Genomic DNA, 6,806 nt, shown 5'->3' with positions numbered 1-6,806 from the left:
GCCAATTTTCTGTTATTTTTACAAACAGTCTGAGCATTGTGGATTGGCACGCACGAAAGATTTACGTACCTGTCAAGGGAAATTTAAAGCCCGCCCGCTTAACTCAGTAGGTAGAGCGCGTTGGTCTACAGATCGCGGGGTCGTGAGTTCGATCCTCGGGCGGGGCGTATATTCTCCGTGACTATATGATAAACGACATTGTGTCTTAAATCATAATTAGTCCTCCGCCTCTGATTCATGTGGGGAAGTTGGCAATTACTTGCGGACAACAGGTTTGTTCTGGTACAGAATCTAGGAACACTGGTTAGGTTAACTGCCCGCCGTTACATGACTGAAATACTGTTGAAAAACGGCGTTAAACGCAAAACAAACAAACAAACGAGGGAAATTTAGATGGATATACATAACTGAACAGTGGCATATTTAGCATCCGGTTCTATTGCCGTAATATATACTGTTTCCATTTAAAATATCTGAGAAAAGATAATTATAAGATTTATTAATATCCGTTTTATTGTATATATGAATTACCGATATATTTTGTCTTAGGCGTAAAAAAAATTGTTTGTTTCCGGTATCCCGACCTACCCTAAATTTTTGGCCCGACCCTAAATGTTTTTATGGGCTTGGAGATTTTTTTTTTCAACTTTTTAACAAAAAGTTGCAAAACTGCACTTTTTATGCTTTAAACATGTCCAGTGATGTTAGAAATCAACTTACTGATGCTCTGAAGGCATACCCTCTTATTTACATTCATTATTTGACACAAAAATAATTTCCAAAAAGTCTCCCTTAATAAAAAAAAATCCAAAAAAAAAATTTCCGACCTACCTACACTAATTTTTTTTTTAGCATGTTACCGGAAACAAAGAATTTTTTTAGGCCTTACAAGCATTCTTAGCAGCGTGGGCGCATTTTTTAAAAAATATCCTTTTACTTTTTATATCGCTTTTTGATTAATGTATCTATTCAAATCTTTTCACTACCGTATATAAATTTATTTATAACGAGAAATCGCAAACTTGTTCTTATTTTATTTGAAGTGCTGCAACTTATTTATATGCTTGCTGACAATTGCATGAACAAAGTATTATCGTAGTAGATCTACAGTGGGTTCGACACTTCACATGTCGCGTCGTTCGAGTCGCCCGGAGGATAAGTACTTAACGCCAGAAATGTCTCTAAATTTATGTATAAAAAAAACATGTTAAAGCATGCGGATATTTGAAGAACCTGCTAAAGGCAAGTAGGCCTAAAATGCGACAGAGTATTAGGCTGAATCTAGAGGCATCATCCTACATGTAGACATTTATGGAGCCGAATCGTTAAAATATGTTATGAACTAAAAAATAACATATATAATTAAAAGAATATGACATCTAAAAATTGCGATTCCGTGTGTTAATGTAGCCTGTTCACTATCCATATATTTTCAAACGTATGTATTGTATTACCAGATAATTATATAACAATACACTAATTTCTACTGTGAAGGCAAAAGTTACTACACATATACACACCCTATAAACGACTGTAGCCCCCTCTTCCTCTTGCGAGTGATCAAAACAATAAACTGACAGCTAAAAGTTAAAAAATAACATTTTAAAGTGACTGATTTGCTTTGAAGGTATGTATATTTACATTTTATTGGAAGCTGAACATGATTTGTTTCTCTATATAATGTGTTAGTCTGATGACAGGTAGAATTATAGCAAAAAACTCTATTGATCACTGATTTTGTCCAGAATTATACATTGTCGGCGTCAAAAGTACTTATTTTCTTACTTGAAGAATGACCTACATGTAAATTTCACTGTTTCATGGATAAAGAAACAATACTAGTTTGGTAAAATAAAATCATATCATTGATAAATTCTCCAATTTGTTAATAACCGTCAATGAAAGAAGATTCGGTATTATTTCCTGATTGTATGCATGCTTGCTTAAATACTGTACAAGTCCTTGCGAGTATCGTAAAAAGACTGTATGCCTGTTTGTGAGTGACTTCTTTATAAAATATCGGCGTTTCCTATGCTCCTGTAGTACTTCTTCATAATTATAACCCGCAAACAAAGTTTGAAGGAGGGTGGAATATAGCAGTCAACATGGGGTTTTCCCTTTTCGGTCTGTTTATGTATGTGCCCTCATATATTTGGTTGTGCAATTACTTCAATGCTTTTACACCTACCTCTCTCAAAGACGTACAAACATCCGATTCGGCAATATGTACTTAATGTCCATCTTATTATTTCCCTTTTTCTTTTTAAGGTGAAACATGGTCTGCTTTTTTGTGTCAGTGTCGTAACTTCTTTATGCATAAAGGGATTTTGAAATAACTTGGCACAAATGTTCACCATCATGAGACTATAATTAGGCGATGTGTCGCATACAATTCTATACTTTCTAGAATTTAAAACCATTGAACCCAGTATATAATCGCAACTACAATTAATAAGGTGTGAAAATATGAACAGTGAATGGGGTGATTTGGAGTGAAACGGCGCCAGACTGAATCCACTAATCCTTTGTGGATCGCTTTCTTGACAGCGTCGCACAGTAAGTATAGGTTATAGATCATTTATTGAACTTCTAATGCAATTAAGTTTGCCGAAACGGAGCGTAGCGTAGTGAAGGCAAAACTTAATGCATTTAGAAGTTCAATAAGTGATCTATAACCGGCTTATAGTTTAACGCCCCATTTCAGGTCAAAACTGCAAAAAAGCTCTCTCTGAAGTGAACTAACCACGCCTTCTGTTAATTCATTGGCTAGTCTTATCTTCACTCATGGTGGAGAAGTACATGTTTACTACAACTTTATACAAGGTCATTTTAGTGCCAACCTTTAGCAAAACAGCGGTTGATCCAGTGCTGATTTTAATTGAGTTTATATCATAAATACATCAGTCTTATCGAGTACTTTGTGGAACACGATCTTATATTCTTATTCAATGGAAATATAATATGCAGGTTTAACTCGTAATGATGTAACAGTACAGGTCGAGCAACTACATGTATAAATAAAACAAGACAAAGTAGAATTTAAGTGCACCCTGGTTTATTTTTAGACCAGTAGAGGTAGTGAAAGATACAGAAAGGTCAAACTTGATCTATGAAAGTACAGCTTGCATTAAAATATTTGAGCCGCGCCAGACGTCTGGTCAGGATCTATGCTGTTCGCTTTCAAAGCCTATTGTAATTAGAGAAACTGTTAATAAGCGAACAGCATGGATCCTGACCACACTGTGCGGATGCGCAGGCTGGTCTGGATCCATGCTGGTCGCAAACCCACTATGTTGGTTTTCACATGGCACAGCTCATTTATCTACCTGGTCCGTTTATTAGATCTACATAGACACACTGCTTGTATGCAGTCCCTGCTTTGGTAATTGCTCCGCCTCCTAGAATGTGGGAAATCCATAATAGGCGGAACAATGAATACTCATTAATTTTGAACTACTTCATGATTAAGTGGATCAGATTCTTCAGTTATGAAACAATATGAAAATAAGTTGGTTACTTTTTTGAAAATCCCTCGCTTGTCATTGGATAAAAACGATGGTTGAACTATAAACAGCATTTTTTTTAGTTTTGTCTTTGTATTTGCCATAAACACACGAACTTTAACATGAAACATGTCTTATTTTACTGAAAATACATTCTGCGAATGAAATAAGTTCCCATTTTACAAGCAGAAGTGCCATTAGAGGAAAAAATGAATGTTTATTACCTCACCTGAGCAAGAACTGCTCAAGGTGAGCTTTTGTGATCACCCTGTGTCCGTCGTCCGTCATCCTCGTCCGTCAGCAACAATTTGACTGTTAACACTAAGAGGTCACACTTTCGGTCCAATCTTAATGAAACTTGGTCATAATGTTACCATCAATAGAATCTTGATAATGGGTCATCTGGGCTCAAAAACTAGGTCACCAGGTCAAATCCGCAAGGACAGATTCCTGACGTGTTATCACTATCAAATGTAAATTATTTCTAACCTGAGAAATAGCAGTAAATATTAACAGGTAGTAATCTCGCCGGCTGTACTACTCGCGCACGGTATTTGTAACGATAACATGTTTATATTATTATTGAGGAAGGGGGAATCGGGTAGTTAAACCATTAGGCCATTCGGGACAAAATAGTTGTACTACTTTTGAATCATGTTGACTCGTTTACCATGAAGTAAACTCTGAATTACTAAAAGGATTTAATCGACTTTTCCGGTAATGTTTTCGTTATCCTTTTCTATTTATACGTTTATTCGCAGGATACTTGCGGGTGAAATAGTTCTTTTTTCAAAAATCAGAGGATCATTTTGTTGCAGATGGACATACAGACGAGGGTCAACCTATAGACCCCTCCTGTCTCATCTCATATTTATTTTAAAATCGTCAGGTAACTGTGATTTCCGTAGGGAGTCGACGCTTAACTTCTTGAATGAAATAGTAGGGACCCTGTTTATACTGATAGTATATGTTGTGACAGGATGGACGTACCAGGGACAATAACTATCAGAACAAATCAACACCCATTACAATATTTACAAATTTATTTACAGAAAATGATTATTTACAATGAATAAATGAAAAGTGAAAAAAATCCTATTATAAGAAAGAAAGAAAAAAATATGAGCTCAGTAACTCTTTTATGAAGTATAAAGTTCTAACACTGACTGTTCGTTGACACAGATGTTTCCGTTAACTTTGAACTTTAAATACAACAAAAATACAACATATCTTCAAATAAAGTCCCTTTAAACCGTGAATACGTTGACTCCGTTTTGGCTCCTTATGATGGTAGGTGATTGCATCCCTGAGCTGACTTCAGTGGATCACAAAAATCATCGTCTTTGCGGTTTACGGCACAACCATGGGACAAAAGCTCTGCGCTGGGAAAATCACACCTAGGCGAGTGAAGACAAATGAACCTCGGGTATTGTACTTCCGGGTCGTGACAGCATCACCAGGTAAAAGTCGTCTGGTGGAAGTAGCTAAAATATATAACATATGGTAAGCACCATAGCAAAACAAATAAGTAAGGGCATAAAACTGCTCCTTTGGGTACACCATACCTCCGTAGGCTCCCATAAATAATATGTGCTACTTATACAAAATATATGTGCTACTAAGTTCATACGTCACGCGATTAAAATACGTCACTTATTACTTCCATTATTTCTAAAAGTACTAACAAGTCTAAAGTTAAAGCATGGAAAAGATATGAAAAGTTTATGATAAAACATTATAGATAAAGAAATGATAAACTGCAGCTATTATTTACAATCACAAATTAATACAATGCAATGCGAAATAAACGTAATACAAAAGAAGCTACTATGAATATAATATCAATTTGACGTAAATTCGTCTAATGTCGGAAGTAGTGTGCACTAGGCATATCTAGTCCAGTTTATTTGTAGGGTAATGTCCCGCCAAATACTAAATTTCATGGGACTCACGGCTTATGCGTGTACTCTTGACTATTTGCATTTTCACGGGAATCACGATATAGCCGGAAAATCTGACTACTTTGGCGCGGAATGAAATTTAAAATTTAAGGCCCGTTATAGTGGTTTGGGGGATAAAAACATAAATTACTGAAGTATATAAAATACCAACTTTCTTGTTACTGAACCGAATTTAATAAAATTTACATGGAAATTTAACTTATGAAATACAGAAAAACATGAGAGCTATTTTATACGTAAAATCTGACATTTACCTCAGTAACTCAAAAATTTACAAAAAAGATGATGCAATACCTGTATTTACACTACAGATACATTGAGGCCTGTATGTCAGTTTGTGACATATGCGTGTAAAACCAACACTGAATACTTGCATGTAAACGACGCTGAAGCATTCAATTAATTATTTAATTAAGTAGGATAGCGAGTCCCCACACTCCATCCCCACCCCCAATGGATTAGTACAAGCATCGCACGAGGGGTTCGACATTAAATGACATTATAAACATGACGCGTGATCAAAAGAGACAATTTTGTATGCATTTTTTTTAAATTTCATTTACACATTTAAAGGACATAAATTGCCTACTGTACTCGCAAGATGTAATACAGTATCACTCGCAAATACGCGTTCAGATCAAATATCAAAATTGGCAAGTCGGCATACAGTTAATGTTTTTACACAGATTAGATAAAAATCAATTTCATTCAAAAACGCAATAAATACGAAACATTTTATTTACATATATTTATGGAGTATGCATACATATTACAGAAAGCATCATGGATAATTGGATTACAAATCAATTTGGCATTATATTCGTCAGTTTCGTGACTTGGTCGAGTGAATTTTCATGCAATGAGTGTGATCAGTCAACATTTTGTAAGCATTACCTGTCAGTTTCATCTATTATATCACCATATACACATATTTATGTTAGACTTAACGTTAAACTTTAATACACATACAGTGTAAAGCAAAATAATGAATTTGAAGACGATTCTTACCTTTCGCGTGTCTGTTTATTGTTTTGATCACTCGCAAGAGGAAGAGGGGGGCTACAGTCGTTTATAGGGTGTGATATAGGTAAAAGAAAAATATATACCATAGGTATGTTTTCTTTCTTGCGAACCTTTAAATATTTTGAGAAAACCCGCCTCGATAGCCTAGTGGTAGAGCGTCCGCTTCGAGTGCGGGAGGTCGTGGGTTCGATCCCCGGCCGCGTCATACCAAAGACGTAAAAAATGGTACCCGTAGCTCCCTTGCTTGGCGCTCAGCATTAAAAGGGAAACTGGCCTCTTCTCTCATACCCTCATGGCGATGGATTCCATCAGGAATGAG

Source organism: Mercenaria mercenaria, chromosome 4 (assembly GCF_021730395.1).
Source record: "Mercenaria mercenaria strain notata chromosome 4, MADL_Memer_1, whole genome shotgun sequence".
Taxonomy (NCBI): domain Eukaryota; kingdom Metazoa; phylum Mollusca; class Bivalvia; order Venerida; family Veneridae; genus Mercenaria; species Mercenaria mercenaria.
Note: the sequence above shows the minus strand (reverse complement) of the source record.